Source organism: Culex pipiens, chromosome 2 (assembly GCF_016801865.2).
Source record: "Culex pipiens pallens isolate TS chromosome 2, TS_CPP_V2, whole genome shotgun sequence".
Lineage (NCBI taxonomy): Eukaryota > Metazoa > Arthropoda > Insecta > Diptera > Culicidae > Culex > Culex pipiens.
Window position 1 is genome coordinate 204,781,050 of NC_068938.1, and position 19,919 is coordinate 204,800,968.

At 36.8% G+C, this 19,919-nt stretch overlaps 1 protein-coding gene across 1 annotated transcript in view; it reads right to left on the reverse strand.

Annotated features, from left to right (window-relative positions):
* Nucleotides 1–17,540, reverse strand: part of LOC120416373 (uncharacterized) — a 45,896-nt gene extending 28,356 nt beyond the window's left edge. Inside the window, exon 1 of the mRNA XM_039578106.2 lies at nucleotides 16,503–17,540. The gene's annotated coding sequence lies outside the window, so the exon portion shown is untranslated. The remainder of the gene's footprint in view (nucleotides 1–16,502) is intronic.
* Between the last annotated feature and the right edge of the window lie 2,379 nt (nucleotides 17,541–19,919).

A 19,919-nucleotide genomic window follows, 5' to 3' on the forward strand; every position in this document is an offset into this window, starting at 1 on the left:
ATTTTTGATCTAAATCAAATGTGCTTCAAAATTTATAAAATTTTGTGGCACAGTCATTGACGTCCTACTTGGCAGTCATTGATTAATGACTATTTCCATAACTTTACAAGGAATGGGACAATCGTTACCAAAAGGAATCAGCATGTGTAGGGCACTATTCTAAACAACTTGTTGAAGGAATTTTTTCAAAATATTGAAAGCGACGCAAAATTTATATCTTTGAACGAAAAATCATGACAATGATGGAAGTCTTCACGGTAATGGATATTCACTTTTTTTGTAAAATGCCTTGAAAAAATTAAGAAACATATTTTCAGCTGTGAGCTGAATCCTGCAGGATTGACGAGAAATAAGCTGAATAAAGAAACTTGTCATAAATTCTACGACATTACGTAAAGTTTTTTTGATACAGTTAAACCTCGCATAGTGCGCAGGCGTTACGCTTTGTACTTCTTCGATTACTCTAAAACGACATAATATTTTTGCAATCTCTTTGAAACAACTTGTTCGTCTTGTTCCAATCTATAATTAGCTTAAGGGGTTACAAACATGTAAATCGGCAAAAATGTCAGAGATTGATTGAGCACACATTTGAACTTTTTTTAAAATCTGTTTTCAGGGCAATAAAAAGTACATTTTCATCTAATAACAAAACAAATTTGAAGCCATTTGGTAGTACCGTTGCCGAGATATAGCTATTTGAAGTTAGCAGTTTAAAAAAACGGGTGCCACGATATCTCAACACTGCTTTGACCAAATCGGCTCAAAATTTTGGTGAAGACTCGTCAAACTATTCCCGTGTGCATGACGAAGGCCGATTTTCAAAAAGTTTATTAAAAAAAAAAGATAAAAATATTTTTATGTATTTCATATAAAAAAATCGTCAGTATTTAATTTTTGTATTTTTTTAAAGCAATATTTAAAAATCGGGCTTCGTCATGCACATGGGATATGTCTTGAGAGTCTTCACCTAAAATTTCAGCCAATTTGGTCCATCCCATCTCGAGATATCGTGGCACCCGCAAATCAATTCGGTGTTTTGAGAAAAACGCTCACAAAGTTTGTCAGTCCGCTTTACGCATGGCAAAATTTTGATCTTAAATCGTCTCTTACTCAGTTTAACATGAATAACTTCATGAAACTTTCAGGAGTGATTTATAATCATCTTTTGAGTGGGTTTAACAAATTTTCTGCAATATAAAATTTTGTGATTTTCTACATGTATGTAACCCCTTAAAAAAATTGCAAAAATATTATGTCGTTTTAGAGTAATCGAAGAAATACAAAGCGTAACGCCTGCGCACTATGCGAGGTTTGACTGTACATCAAACACTGTTTGATGATTAATCAAAATATTGCTTATTGCGAGATAAAATCACGTTTCTCCATCGCTGTGAGTGACAGGAGATTATTGCCGTCTAACTACCGCAGTGTAAAAATCAGCAAGTTGAACTGAAATTCTTGGTTTGTTTTGAATATTTTCCAAAAAGTCATCTGAAAACTCAAGGCAACCTTTGACAATAGCCAAAAAAATGTTCTGCGGTTGTCATGCGGCTGTCATGCGACCATTATCTTGCGGTCGTATCACCGCGCATGAATTCTAATTATCAACGCCCGCAATAATACATCATTCTGCTTAAATTACTAAATTATTCATTTTAAACATCAACATACAATGTAATTTTTTTACATTTAAATATTTAATACAATATTTTTTTAAGTATTTTAAAAACTACATATTCTTGATAAAAAATACAAAAAAAAGTTTTTTTTACAATATGGCAATTTTTCATACATTTCAAAATAAATGTTTTTTTTAAATACTCTAAATTTTCAAACTACGTATTTTTGACTAAATACTCCAAATTTTAGTTAGGCGTTACCATTAGGGTGGAATCAAAAATTGCTTTCTTCAGCAGCACATTTTTTGGGTCCTTTTTAGGGTCTCAAACAACCTCCCAAAATTTGGGAGCAATTGGTTAAGCCCACGATTGGCGCAAAGCGAATGAAATTTGTATGGAAATTACTATTGGGAAACTTACATTTCCACATTTTTGAATTTACAAAATTCTTGTTTTATTATTTTATGAAACTAACACCGTGGAAGTATAGCCATCGATGTCCTTAACAACTCTCTCGACGACAGTATGGTGCTAACTTTCTTCTAACAAAAGTTACACAGCGTTCAAGTCATTTCGGAATACTCGGTAAAAATAATACTTTTTGCCAACACTGCCAAGTCAAGTGAAAACATTCGTAAACTATTTGAACCCCAATCTACCGCTTAAGAGGCGGAAGCGTTACCACTGGGCTAGGTGGCTTGGTTTTGTTTTTTCATTGCGTTAAATTTATTACACAAAAAAGTTAAAAAGAGGAAATTACAAGCCAAGGTTACAATATTTGAATGAAAAAAGGGGTTTAAAACGTGTTTTAAATTTTGTTGTTTTACAATTATCAGTTTAAAAATATGTAAGAATTGACGAAACATTTTTTTTGCGAGAAAAAAATAACGCTGTTGTGGTTTGAGAAATTGTGTGCAACTTACTTGTCTTCTGAACATTTCTTCATAACGATTTTGCGTAAGGCTCATCAAAATATAAGAAAAATCGTGTTTATTTTGTATTTCATGGTTCCTTCGGCAATGTTGGCAGAAGATGTGAGTTTCACTGATTATAACAATACACTACTTTTGAAAACTCTGAATCTTTTTTGTGACGCACTTAAGCACCATACTGTCTTGGGGAGAGTTGTTCAGGACATCCAGGGCTATACTTCCACGGTGTTAGTTTCATAAAATAATAAAACGTGAATTTTGAAAATTCAAAAATGTGAAAATGCAAGTTTCCCCATATTAATTTCCGTTAAAAATTTCATCCGCTTTGCGCCAATCCTGGGCTTAACCAATCGCTCCCACATTTTGGGAGGTTGTTTTGGACCCTAAAAGGGACCCAAAAAAAAGTGTTGCTGATTGGATTTTTTTCATTTTAAATTTTTCCATATGACTAGATTCTACCCTACTAGATTCTTCCCTACTATACCATATCTTATGCAAAGTTTATGTCAAACCCCTCCCCTCCCTCCCCATCCAAGTTATTCCGAAAAATCAAAAGCAAAAATTTTTTTGAACTTGAAAATAACAATAGAAATAAAGGTTCAATCAATTGAAAACAATCTGAAATGCATTTGAATTATCACCCTAAGGGATGCACAAGCTAACGTAAATAAAGTTATCGTCGCGGATTAAATCGTAGAATCTATCGGTATTACCACGTTAATAGTTACGGTTATTGTTTGGCCGCTGCAGGAGAGCTGACTCGTCATCGATCTGGTGGAGTTCTGCTGTTTAAGAAGAGGTGTTAGCTGTAAATCGACAATTAGCAACATTATATTTACACCACGTTGCTGCTGGATCTCTTTTGTTTCCTTGTGACCTTTTCGGAGTGACCACTCTGACAGCTGCTGTAATGGTCACTCACTGAAATGAACTCTAACCATTCAATGATAACACGTTCAACCTCGGTGAACTCACTTATCAGCTTGGACGGCAATACTTTGAAAAGATCTCGCAGCGATCTTAACCAGGGCAGTGAGATGGGTGAAGTCACCGATTTGGCTGATCTGTGGTCCAAAATCCATGGAATGTTTTCGAGCTCTGCCACAATCATGGAAGAAAAATTCAACACTATCGAATCCAAAATTGACTCCTGCAAAACGGATCTCGAGGAGCGCATTGGTGGCATCGAGCTCAAGCTTGCCGAGTTGCGGAACGAGTGCCACTCGAGTGTTCAAAACATCGCTCAAACTGTGGACGTCATGCGCCATGACCTGGATATTACTGCAAAGGGGATCAATCGACCTGGTAGATCTCAAGATATTCTCATCTCTGGGGTTCCCTTCACACAAAATGAAAATTTGCTCGGTCTGTTCAAGAATATGGCAAACACACTTGGGTACAAAGATAATCAACTCCCCATGGTCTCGCTCAGACGTATGGCTCGCGACCCTATCGCACCCGGAACGATGCCTCCAATCGTGTGCCAATTTGCCCTGAAGAACGTTAGAGACGATTTCTACCGCAGTTACCTCAACCTGAAAACCCTTAGCTTGCGCAACTTTGGATTCGACAGTGACAACCGTGTGTACATCAACGAAAACCTCACCGAGCAAGCCAGGCAGATCCGAAGTGAGGCTCTGAAACTCAAGAAGAAGGGGAGGCTGCTGAGGGTTTACTCCAGAGACGGCGTCGTTTTCGTGAAGGGACCTGGTGCTGCTGATGCCGTCGCGTGCCACACGCTGGACAAGCTGTTCCACCACGTCAAATAACCTTTCCTCAAAAGCGCTCTCTCTCCTTCCCCCATCTCCTTTGTTTCCCTTCCTTGAGTTTATCCGTGAATCCCCACCCCTCCTAAAAGTCAATTTGTGAAAATAGTTCATCAATCAAACCTATCCTCGCTAAATCATTCATCCCGCCTCGATTTTCCCTTGAATCCGATCCCTTATTTCCCGTGAATCCATCCTTCCTGAAAGTCTGTTGCTGAATACTACGGTTGCTGATCAAATTGTTGCTGATGATGTCTGCTGTTGTTGCTGATGACGGTTTGCTGCTGCTGCTGATGACGGTTGCTGATATCGCTGTTTTACGGATGCTGCTGTTGCTGATGAGGTCGGCCGCTGTTGTCGATGACTGTTGTTCCTGTCGGCGATGTCGTAAGCTACCGTTTTGCTGTAGTGCTGGTACTACCGTGCTGGATGCAGAGGCGCTATCAATGGCCGTAACTTACTAAGATAGTTGTGTTTCTTTTTGTTTGATTGATTTAATCCTAGACGGCCCATATTTCAAGAAAAGTGAATTCAATAATTAGTTATAAGATATGCTTCTCAAATCCTAGTTGTAATTTTCGTGTGGTGGGTATGGCAGTTGGGTTCCCTCTGAAGTCAATTTGCAGTTGGTTCTACGATGTTGAATAGTGGATCCGTTCACAACACCCCTTCAAATTCATTCATTCCACGTGCGGTCATCAATGCTTGTTTAAATAATGAAAAATTGAATATATCCCACATCAATGTTCAAAGCCTTTGTGCTCGACAGTTCACTAAATTCAATGAACTTAAAATGTCTTTTATGGACAACAAAATTGATATCATTTGTATGACAGAAACTTGGTTAAGTGATAAAATTACCGATTCGATGATTGAAATTGATAATTTCCAACTGGTTAGAAATGACCGAAATCGACAAGGAGGAGGTATTTGTGTATATTATCGAAAAAATTTGAATTGTCGCATTGTTAGTAAATCGATATCTTCTCCATACTTTCACACAACTGAATTTTTGTTGCTGGAAATGCAGTGCGGCTTGAAAAAATTTCTGTTAGGAGTTTACTATAATCCACCAATTTCTGATTGTTCTGGTCTTCTGGCATCCCACTTTGAAGAGTATAACATAAAATATGATTCAACCTTTTTTATCGGTGATTTCAATACTAATTTTATGAAAGATTCGAATAAATCACGAAGTTTTCGTGATGTTCTGGAAAGAAAGTCATATGTTTGTATAAACGATGAGCCAACATTCTTTCATAATACTGGATGTTCTCAGCTCGATCTTCTTTTAACTGACTCTCCGCAACTTATTATAAAAAATGATCAAATTTCTATGCCAGGTGTGTCAAACCATGATATGATAATTGCCTCATTAGATATTGATTTCAATTCTGAAAATAATATTATTTACTATAGAGATTACAATAACTTTAATGCGGCAGCTTTGCGTGATACCTTTTTTTCTTTCGACTGGAACTCTTTTTTGCGTATAACTGATCCTAATGATTTATTGGTCAGTTTTAATGAAAGACTTAAGGTGTTACATGAAGACTTTTTTCCCCTCAAGTGGTACAAACCAAGAGACAATCTTTGGTATAACAATGATATTGAACTAGCTATCGTTAATAGAAATATTGCCTACAATAACTGGAAACGTAACAAAACTACTGATCTGCATAACAAATATAAAAGACTTAGAAATCGCGTAAATGAAACGATCAAACATGCCAAGGAAAATTATGAAAGAAGAATTATTAATACCAACGTTCCTAGTAAACAATTATGGAAAAATATTAAAAAACTTGGTGTTACTAAAACTAGTTCCACGCACAAAAGCTGCGAGTTTTCTCCTACAGACATTAATAATTTTTTTGCTTCTAATTTTACGTCCGATGATACTCCTTATGATGGTATTTCAGGTTTTTCAAATGATGATGGTTTTCGTTTTCGACAAGTGGAAGAATTTGAGGTTGTTAATGCTGTTTTTTCTATCTCTTCAAATGCAATCGGTTTAGATGAAATACCAATTAAATTTGTTAAAATTATTCTACCCTTAGCTTTATCTTATATTACTCATATTTTCAATTCAATTTTCTGACTTCAATTTTTCCTAATGCATGGAAACGCGTAAAAGTTATTCCTATTAAGAAAAAAAATAATAGTACTTCTTTAAGTAATCTTAGGCCAATAAGCATTCTAAGTGCTCTTTCTAAAGCATTTGAAAAATTAGTAAAATCACAAATTTCAGAATATGTTAATCAAATGAACCTACTGAGTCCCTATCAATCAGGTTTTAGAAAACACCACAGCACTGAAACTGCGTTAATCAAAATACACGACGACATTGCCTTAAATTTAGATAAAAAGGGTATTGCTATTTTGCTCTTAATAGATTTCGCCAAGGCATTTGATCGTGTGTCACATACAAAACTATTGCATAAATTAAAATCTAAATTTAACTTTTCTTCAATGGCTGTTGATCTCATAAAGTCATATTTAAGCGATCGAAGTCAAGCCGTTTTGTATAATGATGTTTTTTCTAGTTTTGTAATGATAAAATCTGGTGTCCCCCAAGGTTCAGTCTTGGGGCCAATTCTATTCTCGCTTTTTATAAATGATCTTCCATCGGTTCTAACTTTTTGTTCGGTGCATTTATTTGCTGATGATGTCCAAATATATTTCAATGCTGATGTTAATTATAATCTTGATGTTGTTGCACGAAAAATTAATTCCGATCTTCATAGTGTTTGGCTCTGGTCTCAACGTAACTTGTTGTTTATAAATTCGTCTAAAACGCAAGCAATTCTATTTAGTCATTCCAAGATTAAAATTAACCATCCCATGTTGTTTTTGAATGGTGACCAAATTGTTTTTGTTGATAAATTTGTAAATCTTGGGATAACCTTTATGTGTAATTTATGTTGGGAGACCCAAATCAACATTCAGTGTGGAAAAATTTATGTAACATTAAAGAAATTACATCTTGTAGCCAGACATCTAGACATAGCAACTAAAATTCGAATTTTTAAAACCCTGCTTTTTCCGCATTTTATTTATGGAGATTTCTTGTACACAAATGCATCTATGGCAGCCCTTGACCGACTTAGGGTGGCACTTAATTCATGTCTAAGATTTGTTTATAACCTTCCAAGAAAATCTAGAGTTACTCACTTGCAGAAAACACTTATTGGATGTAATTTTTCGCAATTCTATAAATTTCGTTCATGTGTTAACTTGTTCAGAATTATTCATACTAAAAAACCAGAATATTTATATACTAAACTCAGACCGTTAAGATCTACAAGAACTAAAAGTTTTTTGATACCGCAACATTCGTCTTTTTACTATAGTCAATCTTTCTTCGCAAGAGGGGTTGTGAATTGGAATCAGTTAAGCATTAGGTTAAAAAAAAGTCATTCTTATAAAAATTTCAAAGAAAACCTACTGTCAGAACTCGCCAGCGTAAATTAGAATTAGGATAAAGAGAAGCATAGCATTAAGGAATCGATTTATCGATATTGAATTAAATCCTGCATCTGCACACTTTGTAACAAATTAAAAGGCTAAGCCTTAAGTTACGTTATTTGAATTAAATAAATAAATAAATGTACAGCACCACAACAGCGTTTTTTTTTCTCGCAATGAAAATGTTTCGTCAATACTTTCATATTTTTAAACTAATAATTGTAAAACAACAAAATTTAAAACACGTTTTAAACCCCTTTTTTCATTCAAATATTGTAACCTTGGCTTGTAATTTCCTCTTTTTAACTTTTTTGTTTAATGAATTTAACGCAATGAAAAAGCAAAACTAAGCCACGGAGCTCAGTGGTAACGCTTCCGCCTTGTAAGCGGTAGATTGGGGTTCAAATTCCGGCTTGGACCAACACAACTGGTTTAGCTTAGAAGGTAGTGTATCATAATATGCTGGACCTCATCACGACACCTTTGGGAAGGCGACCTATGGAATGTTAACATAACCCTTAACATGTTAACATTAAGTTGAGACATAAAAAGCCACTGAATCCGTTTTGAAAATGCGGCCGTGATACTTCATGGGTCAAACAAAAAAAAGAGCACGCAATGTAAACAATAACACATAAATTTTGTTTGGCTTAATTTAAACGGTTTTAAATTGATTTACCTTAGTATAAGTTTTCGTTTGATTAGCTATTTTCATACTTAACATTCATAACTTTTGACGCTTCAATGCTCATCACTCATAAATCTACAGCCCTTATTACCATTAAAGCTCCATAACACCGAAAGGAGCAACTTTCACGGTCTTCATTAAACAGTGACTGTCTTCTGTCATGGGCGGATCCCAAGCAGTTTGGGCGGATCGATGCCGTAGAAAGTTGCCGTTACAAAGGGCGGCAAAACTTTGTCGTGTTCATCAAAGTGGTTCCACCAAAAACCGCTGGCTCATGTTATCGGCTAATGATAAGCTCCTCGACGAGACAATGCTCTATGGCTAATGGAAATCGATGGAACTTTTTCTCTTTCTGTTTGGATAACAAGCTTAAAAAGCTTTGTAGTGTAACCTATTAAATTGAAACGGTCTTAAGTTGTATCGATGACGTTAAACTTGCCTGATTCAAAAGCTTTTAAAAACTTATGGAAACTTACTGAAAAAAGGATCTCAACCCCAAATTGAATCACAACAGACACAACATTCAATTTCCGCTCCAGTGAAACGCCGCCGGCACGGAGATCTGGGCGATGATGATATTGGTCCACATGCGAGAAGCATGATGAAGTTGACTTTTCGTACTTGGTTCACAATCGACGACAGCCGGCGGCAGCAGTAAGTCAACGACTTGTCATGCGGGTTCAAGTCGGCAGAAGCCCCCTCTAAGCTATGGTGATTAACCCTTGGCTTTTGACAGCTTTGGTGGAATGAACTTGGTGAGTGACACGGGCACACACGGCTTGGGAAAGGGAGAAATTTGATTGTATTCCTGAACGGGTGTCAAGTGGTGGAACCTTAAACCTGCTAAAGTTTTCATAGAACTTTGGCACTTTGGTTGTAAGGTTTAAGAGTGAAGTAAGAAGTGAAGTAAAAGAGAAAAAAATGCAACTTTTGCTGCCTAGCATATTTTTAAAGTGAAAAAAAAAGTCTGGGAATTTTGATTAAGGCCTCTTAATATTTTATCAATAAAACGTTTATCTTAAATTTTCACTTTTTTTTAGATGGTTCCTTTTGAGTGTAACATTTTTTTTTCATTTCATTCAACTCAAGAAGGGTAAAACTGATCAAGAGTCTGAAAATTTTACAACTATTGATCCTGAAGAGCTTCAAACGAACGCTTAAAGTAATTAATTTATTTTATATAAATTAAGATACATAGTTAACACTTTCGTATGGTCCAGGTCCATCCGTTATTATTGTTTTGGAAAATTAAATCATCTCGAATCTAGAATATCTTGCGTAATATCTAAAAATTCATAGACAACCTAACTTTGCCTCTGGACGGGCTTCGATTCAAAATCATTTTTGTTTATAAAAATCATTTTTTATAAAAAAAAGAAAAGAAATCCTTGGGTTCACGATTTAATTTGTTTCATGAATTTGTTGTCAATGTCAATATAAAAGTTTATGTCAAAAAAACTACCATGTTTAACCAAACGAGATAAATGTGTATGGGTCATTCTCCGCCAACTCACACAGCAGTTGCCCCGACCCCTCTTCGATTTGCGTAAAGCTTCGCTCTAAGGGGTTATTTTGGTTCCTGATCACGAATTCGAGGTCCATTTTTCGATATTTCGTGACGGTGCGGCGGTACGACCCCTTTCATTTTTCTGGTTTTTTACTAAGACACGTTTTCAGTGATTTGTAGCTCGCAACCGTGAAGAGATAGAAATTTGGTGTCAAAGGAACTTTTGTGTAAAATTAGACGCCCGATTGATGGCGTACTCAAAATTCCGTTAAAAAGTTTTTTTCATCAAAAAAAAGTTTAAAAATAGATTTAAAATCGCTGCCATTTCCCACAACAATCGTCCAAGGGGTCATTTTTATTCAAAATTAGCTGAACTTTCCGAAAAAAATACTTTCAAAAGCACACGGTTGAGTTTTTGGGGTTAAAAATTTGAAAAACTGGTAAAAAATGGTCAAAATCATAACTTTTTCAAAAAACTTTTTTGTAAAAATCCGATAACTCGTGAAGAATACATGCAAACCTCTTATGTCTATATATCAAAATTTTTGATTTTGTCTGCTCTACAATTTTGTAGAACATTGTTACACTCTAAAATGTAACCCTGCAAAGTAAAAAAAAACACGTAATTTTAAAATGAAAAAAAAAATGTTCTAAATGAAAAAAGACCCTGAAAAATGAAAGGGGTCGTACCGCCCCACCATCACGAGATATCGAAAAATGGACCTCGGATTCGTGATCAGGGACCAAAATTACCCCTAAGAGCAAAATTTCACGAAAGTCGAAGAGGGGTCGGGGCAACTTTTTCCGATTTCGTGTGAGTTGGTGGAGAATTACCCGTATACAATACTAAAAATTTATAGAAAAAAATAAAACAAAGGTTGAGTAAAATGACCATATTTACACGGAAAAAAATATCGAAAAGATGGCAGCGATCAATTTTCTGCGAAATCGGTCATTTCTAATTTTTTTTTGTATTTTTAATCCGGTTGAAACTTTTTTGGTACCTTCAGTATGCCCAAAGAAGCCATTTTGCATCATTAGTTTGTCCATATAATTTTCCATACAAATTTGGCAGCTGTCCATACAAAAATTTTATGAAAATGAAAAAATCTGCATCTTTTGAAGGAATTTTTTGATCGATTTGGTGTCTTCGGCAAAGTTGTAGGTATGGATACAGACCACACTGAAAAAAATGATACAAGGTAAATTTTTTTCGTGATTTTTAATTTCACTTTTTGTCACTTGATTTGCTGAAAAAAAACTATTTTAATTTTTTTTATTTGGTGATAGGTTTTAGGGGACATCAAATGCCATTTTTTCAGAAATTTCCAAAACGGGCAAAATGTTTTTGAACGCGCTATGAATTTTTGAATCAAGACTGATTTTTTCAAAAAATCGAAATATTGAGCGCAACTTTGTTTATACGACCTTTGATTGCCGAGATATTGCCATGCAAAGATTTAAAAACAGGAAAATTGATGTTTTCTACACAGCAAGAATGGTTGGTTGAATATTACCTCTTGTTTTAGTAATATTACTAAAAAAATGTTTAAAAATGTGAACCTGATGAAAATTCATCAATTTCTACAACACATTTTTTTAAAACAAAATCTGTCCCCATTACCTTATGAATATTGCCTTAATTTTTTTTCTGTGTAAGTCTCACCCAAACAACCCACCATTTTCTAATGTCGATATCTCAGCAACTAATGGTCCGATTTTCAATGTTAAAATATAAAACATTCGTGAAATTTTCCGATCTTTTCGAAAACAATATTTTTTTTAAATCAATACTAACATTTCAAAAGGGCCAAAAATTCGATATTGTGCCCTTTTGAAATGTTGCAAAATGCTTTGTACATTGTACCAGTTATGCTTCTGTCAAAACTTGCAAATAATATGCATCCATGATAGAGGTGGGCAAAACCGCTCTTTTTTAGGATCCGCTCATTTTCGTTCGCTCATTAAAAAGAGCCGCTCTTTTGAACGGCTCTTTCGCTCTTTTTCAAAATTTGGATGAAAAGGTTTTTTTAAAGAATCGTGTGATTTTATAAGTTATTTTACACTGGACTTTTATAAATTATTTGATAAAAAAATAAAACTGAAAACGAGAAGATGCCTTTGAAAACCATAGGTCTTGGTGGTCTCTATGTCAAGATTTCTACTCAAACCTAAACATCTAAACATCCTAAACATCATCTAGGATGCTGGACAAATTGATATTAATTTTAAAATTGCGTTTATTTCTGCAAGAATTGAACTAATGCTAATATTTATTTGGAGAAAATATTTTGTGAACTCTTTTCTAAATTCTGATTTAATCGATAAAGTCTATAAACGCTTAAGTTTAATCGGACAAAAGGTTTTTTTTCCAAAATCTCCAAACTATTCAGTAGATTTTTGGTAATATTTTACAAATTATGCAATTTGAAATGCTCAAATTTGGATTCCGGTGTATTCCTTTTGGGATTAATTTTTATAAGGATTGAAATATTTCAAACTGCATTTTCAATTCTCAAAAACAAATTCAATACCACATTTTTATTTTGAAATTCAATAAATTATATTTATAACAAAAATCATGCCATCTTGAAACGGTTCTTTCAAAAGACCGGAGTTTGAAAAAGAACCACGGTTCTTTTTTTGTGAGCCAAGGTTCGTTCGCTCTTTTTAGTGAACCGTCTCTTTGAGCGGCTCGCTCTTTTTTTGCCCACCTCTAATCCATGAAAATCCAAAAAAATATTTTTTCAAGTTGCTTATAAGTACCTTACTTGGTCAAAATTGAGAAAATTAACGTTAAATAATGCTCTTTTGGATTTCTAAAACAAAAGAATGAAAGGGGTTTTAATTAAAAGTAATAAAAGTAATGTTTTTTTAGAGTGATATCATTTCTTTCTTATATGATCACAGCCTACAACTATGCTGGAGAGACAAAAGCGATCAGAAAATTCCTACTAGAGTTACAGATTTTCACGTACTGGTAAAAAAATGCTTATTTGGAAACATGAAATCAATAAAAAAGTAAATCAAAATTATTGCTCAGTGTGTCCTAGTGTCATGAGATTCCAGTTTATTTTTAAAGCATGTCATGTCAATGCTTGAGTCGGTGCTCTGGTGTAACCGTTTATACAGTCTGGAATTTTCATTATCAAATTTAAAGTTGCTTCATGAAAGTAGTCAATAATGTCAACATTTGATGTAAACAAGAGAAGAAAAATCAATACATCTTTAAAAACCTTAAAATTGGGCAATAGCAAGGGTTTTTTCCTTGCTGCAATGTTCATCTTATAAGGTGATCTAACGGATGGGGTCGATTGATGAGGGGACGACCGAACAGAAAGTATTACTACACACCACACTGACGACAGTGAAATAAGTTCGTTTTGCCAGCCCTTACGCAAATACGCCCTGAAAGAAAAAAAAAGGTGCGCTACATTCAAGCACTCTCGCAGAGAGTGGCGGAAAAGCGTTTTCGCAGCAGCTAAGTAAAGGGCGGAAAATGCGAACCGTCTCTTCCTCCTCAACTTTGAATGAGTTTTCGTGCTGAAGGGGTTTCCCCCGAAAACTCTGGAATGACGATTTTGTTGTTGATGAAAATGATGATGACGATCGGAAGGATTTTGCTCGCGAAAATGAAGGAGGGAAAGCTTTTGGACCAAACTCCATTGAATATTTTGGGGAAGCGAACTGTCAACGCAGAAAAACTCTCTGACGATTACGTTTGAGCGAATGTCGGGGGACTGCCTTTTCAGGGACATCACAAACGCAAACGGAAAAGTTGCATAATCTAATCTAATCTAATCTAATCTAACCCTAGCGCAGCCAGTCTTTCGAGGGCATCCTGGAAAATGCCTTAGGTTGATTAACGCCTAGCATCCTCTTGTCATTATTAACAATTGCAGTGCCCCAATGCAATAAATTGCTTTGAAACATCACAAACGTTAAAACGGCCAGGCCAACTGCGTAAAGTTAACCGCAAAGATGATTCGTTGAATTGGATTGAGTTTGAGCACGAGTGTTCAAACAGCAATGCATTTCTGAATCTACAGGGGAGGAAGAAACGTGGGGATCCCCCGCTCACGTTCCTATTAGTTATAGCAATTAATCGTTGGGAGCACCATGCTAAGAAGTTTTGGTGCTCCGGGACCCTCGGGGATGGGACATTGTATTTTCACAAATGCCCTGGACACTTTTGCCATGGTTATAGCGCCACAACTCGCTCTCTGTGGATAAATAAAATATGAGTGGATTTTATCAAAACAAAATTACACATGTTATTTTACGAGATGCAACACACAGAGCATTATCGAGATTTTCAACGTTAGTTATTTATTATAAAATTAACAATATAATCTAGAGATTAATTTGAAAATGTTTTAGAAACATATGGAAACCCAGAGCTTTAAGGACCCTTGCAAAAAAATAGTAATGTTGAATAATATCAAAGTTATTCAGATGTTATATGTTGGTCAATAAGAGCAAACATGGGCGTTGGAGGGTTAAAAACAAGTTGAAATTCACTCACCTTTCAGTGCACGCACACACGCGCGTTAGCTAGAACGTACTCACCAGAAATAAAGCTCTTACACGTCAGCAAAAAACACACAAGCAAGAACTTGCAGAGTGACTGCGAACGCCACAGACATACGAGCATATTCGATGTCAACTTGCTCTTCGGTGGTGTTGTGGTCTGGTGCCGCTGCAACTGCTGCTCCTCTGATGCATTTGTTGGTCCAAATTATTAAACTGGAATCTGGATGCAGTTGAAGCAAGTCTGGCTGGTCATATTTCACAATCCCACAGTAAAAACATTTCATCACAGTCGAATGTCTCTAGCAATTTTTGCCTTCATAAAATCTCAAGCTTTTATCTCCTGCAAAAAAGCTCATGCCCTTACACTAACACACGCGCACAAACTCAGGCTGCCAAAGCTGGGCTCTCTTCGAAAATCGGCATCATCTTCCGTGAGCAGCCAGCACAGGATGTGACTGTAATTTTCTGCTCGCTATCACTCACACAAAACACGTTGATTTTTTTTGTTTTAGACGAACGGAACCACTTTTTTCAACCAACCAATTTTAATTTCTCGATTCGTTTCCAACACACATTCTCCTCGAACTCACGCAAACGGAAAAGTTGCATAATTATGATAATTAATTAGTGCGGGACGACAAGGGGTTTGACGCGGAAACAGCTGGCCCAAATGGGTGTGGTTGGACCTACCCTCGGGGGAAAAGTTTTTGGAGAAATCGACGAAAAAAGAGCTTGTTTGCTTATTTTAGCGCTGTTTATTAGTCGAGAGGCTCTTCATTGAAAGTATGGTTGTTCAGATTAAATTTCAGCCATTTCAAGCTTAAAATTATGTTCGTCGAAATTAAAAGTGGTTCTGTGCAATTGTTTGAAGTGATCAGTGGAGAAGAGAACTTATAGACTTTAAGGGCTATTATCACTAAATTTGATAAATTCTGATATCTGTTTCACTTGACTTTAATTGGTCTTACAAATACTTTGTAATCGTTTCAAGAAGCCAAACGCCTCCATCGAATCACTATTCCTGCATTGCATATATTTACAATTGAAACCTTTAAACCCCCTGATATTTCGGTAACAATCCATCATTCATATCACTATTTAAATTTTTATATTGCGTTGGAAACAAGCACTCTTCAATTAAAAAAACTCTCTTCGATTTTAGATTAGTGTAAAAAAGTAACTTTCATTTCAGAAAAAAAACATCAACATTAATGTCAACACCTTACCACTGAAGCCACATCACTCAACTATTGATGCACCTAGTTGAAGCATTTCTTGTCAAACAGCATTTCTGTCAAATAGAATTCTTGACGCTTGTTCAACAACTATCGGATAAGTTTATGTTTAACTATTCTGTTTGTTTGGAAGTTTGCTCTTAAAATAATTTTTATGCTTTTATAGACTTTTTAACGGTTATGTTCTTTGAAATAATTTCTTAAATGTCTTGAAAAGTGATTCAAAAATTTCATCTCCCAAAATGTTAGTCATTCACCATTCCTACCCAAAGTTAAATTATTTTCCTCCTCCACAATACCAGCATCATCATCATCGACATCATCGTTGACTTTCACTCTTATTATTTTTTATGTGGTGTTCAAGTCCTCGCCTGGCCACCTTCTTTTGCACCCTCCCCCCCAAAAAAGGATACCACAACAGTCGGTACCGCCTACGGCCGGGATCCCATTTCCTACTGTCCCATTTTTTTGGGACCGGATTTTCCTTTTCAACTTTTCAGCCGAGCTCATCTCAGGGCTGCAACGTTGGAAAGGAAAGTGTTCACGGTGAAACCCCCTTTTTCGCTTTCAACCTGCCATGATTTCTTCAAGCAGCGACATCTTGCTGTCGGAGGCCAAGAAAATGAGGTTAGATCAACACAAATTGAGTTGATTCCTTTTCGTTTCTCTCTCTCTTACACGGTTTAAAGTGTTCAAAACTCTCTGCTTAAAGTGTTTATACATTTGACATTCTGTCTGGAGGTGGGATTACCTTCTTGCGGCAAGACTTCCAGGTCGGTCGTCGGAGTCGTCCCCTGGGGGTCGACAGATGCTCCTACACACTCTGGTGTGCTCTCTATGGAGTCAATTCCTGGAAGCTGGCGACAGCCACAATCTTCCGCTCACTTTGAAGCCTAGAAAAAGCCTGTTCAAACATCATTTTCTTTGGAGCTAGGCGTAGGATTCAGCACTTCTTTTGCTCTAGTCATGCCACAGAGCCGTTGCATTCAACGTTTGTAGAAACCTTTCACAGGACACTTTCTATAGATCAAAGCGTGTCATGCCGGTGCTCTGCAAAGCAAGCTGCAGTGGCTTTTCCACAGAAGAACTTTGCAAAGCCAACTTGAATGCTGTTGCTGCAGGTCCGTCGCCTACTGCTTCTCAAGTTGATGCAATTACGCTGAAGCTCTTACTGTGATGTTCACGTGTTGCTTTCCGGTTACCGAGTTGCAGTTCTTGAAACAAATTGGGCCAACTTTGCACTTTGCTGGGGGGTGAAACTGCTCGTCAAACTTTGATTGAATTTCCCACAGTACACAGACCCTCACACTCGAGATTCATCGTATAATCAACGAACACACTGCCTTGAACGGAGCCTAATCTCCAATCCCCAACTTTTATCATGTCATGATGTATCACTTGCTGGAAATTTTGCATGGTCCCCTCCTTCATCAACCGATCAATCACTGTGCCGAACCCCTCCAATCCATGGGATCCAAATCCGTCATCACACTGGAAATCCCAGACTGCATTCTTCCCATCGGATTCTCCTTAAAAGAAACTTTTTCCATCAAAAAAAGTTCACTTTCCCCATTGCCAATTTCCAGGTATCATCCCATCCCATCGCAGTTGGCGGCTACGGACAGCAACAACGCAAACCCCGCTTCCAAGACACACTACATGATACGTCCTTCGAGGAACCCCCAAAGACAACCCCCGGAACCGGTCACACGAGACAGTGTGTTGTGCACTTTCGCGTAATTCCCAAAAAAAAGTCTCAAACCGGCGGCGAATCCCGCTCCGAAAGTAAACCGCCCAATCCAAAGTGCCGTTGCTCACTGAGGACAACCGTGCCCTACGACCCAAGTTTTATCACAGCCTTGTCAGCGGGTTGTTTTGACACTCACCCGAACCGCCACGGAATCGACGAAGCTGCGCAGTAGCGTGCCCACGGGAACTCTCGGCTGCACCACGTGAGAGGAAGTGCATTCGCAGGGACTTTGACCGTGTCGTAGTAAGCGCTGAAGCGCTGTGTAGGTCAACCAACAACAAGTGGCTGCCCGCCGGGATTGCTTGGATAGGGGTTCAGCTCTGAAGTTCATTACCAAACACCTCCGGAACAGTTTACTACGGTTGCCTGGCAGCACTAACTTTGCACGCTGAATTCGCTCATGAAACCACATTCTACCCACGCTGGCGGGCTTGTCGAATAAATTTGTTAAACAGATGCCTCATCAGCATTCTGAGTTCGATTTCTATTCCGTTCGACGTCTAACGATTCTTCGAATTGTGTGCTAGTAGGTAGGTAGAACAGAAGAAAACGAATCAAACGAAAAAGTGCCATTGGAAAGTCAAATCAAAATGTGGTCCACAAATAAACCTCCGCAGCGAACGATTTGAGCCGGGGCACCCCGTTTTTCTCTCCCATCAATCATTTCTAAATGGCGAGCGGAGGTTTTTGTTCTCCAGGAAGTCTGTTTGCTTGGGAGTTTTCTTGGGAAAAGTTGGTTTCTTGATTCAGTGTAAGGCTTGCTTTATGCTTCTTGGAATAAATTTATTCCAATGGAGATGTGGTCGTCTTAGAGGATTGAGGGTAACAAAACAACATTTTAGAAATTGAGGCTTTGCAGTAAACGGGTTTAATTGTACTTGGAAACAGAAACTTTTGAAACCAGTTTTGGAGGTTTTGTTTTACGGCATTTATTTAGTCCTGATGAAATGAAAACAATGCAGTTATCTACTCTAAAAGACCATTTTAAAATTCTCTACAAACTCATCCAAGATTGGAAAAAAATGTCCTTTTGCGTAAAGCTCATGAATCCGAAGTTCATTTTATGAAATCTTGTGACGGAAGAAAGGTACGAACAATTTTATTTTTTAAATTTCGTAAAAAAACGTGATTTTCAATAATTGTTAGAAAATAGTTGTCAAAGGAACAGTTGTGTAATTGGACGCCAGATTTGATGGCAAAAAAGCAAAGCAATCCACTTTAACGACCCCCGGGTCTTTTGTGGCCTCTGTTGCAAGTTTCTGCTCAATTCTAGGCGTCCGAAGGTTATGTGTGGTGAGTCACTGAAAACCTCTTTTACGCTAATGGACCGACGTTTTACTTCCCCATCCGATAGAAGGCGTGGTCAGGCAAATCTCGTCTCGAAAAATGCCACCGGGTCCGTCTGGGATTGAACCCAGGCCATACCGGGGTTTTGGAGGCTACCTCACTAACCACTAAACCACCGGACCCGGCGTTGATGGCGTTCTCAGAATAAAAAAAAAACGTATTTATCATTAAAAAATAAACAAAAAAAAAAATTAGAAAGCTTTGCCATATTTCGTTATTAAGCTATTAAAGAGTTAGAAAAAGCTGCTGAAAATTGAATTTATTTTTCAAGTGTGCAATATCTGATAAGGCCGTTGCAAATATTTTTCAAAGTTTCTGTCGCCCCCCCCTTCAATGTTGGCCTGAATAATAAGGGGGGCAAAAAAATATGTTTTCGAAAAACTTCAGAATTTTAATGAAAATTGCAGTTTAATTAACCGAAACCCAGTTAAAATGCATTTTCCTGCGTTTATAATCATATTTAGCATGTTTGAACTCCTTTGAAAACATTTTAAATTTTCATGTAAAACCATGGTTCAGTCTCAAGAAAAGCTTTTTTTTCGCGAAGAAAAAATTCCCGTAATACATCGATATATTGAAAACTAATGATTGGAAAGCAACTGAGCGCAAGACTGAACGCGTGTAAAATGCATTTTAAAACACTTTTTTCGTCAAAATGTTGAAACCTAGGCTTGTAATTAAATTTTTTATATTTATTTATTTTTGGGCCCCCCCCCCCCCCCCCCTGAAGTTTATGTCCCTCGACTTTGGTCAGAGTCGAGGGACATAAACTTCAAAAAATATTTGCAACGGCCTAACTTTTTCATTCATGACAAAAGAAAACATGTTAATGTTCGTGTTTTATTGTTACTTTACAGGGGTATTTTTTTTTAGTGTAATAATATTGAACAAAGTTTAAGAGGAGTCAAATTATGAAATGTTTGTTAAATATCACTGTAAAATAGGGATAAAAAACTAAATCTCATCGAAAACAAAAATAGGCAGCGAAAGAAAAGAATATTAGTTATTTCCAAAATAAAAGTTCGTTTTCACGTACAAAACAGTTTTTTTTTTTTAAATTAGAATGAGTTT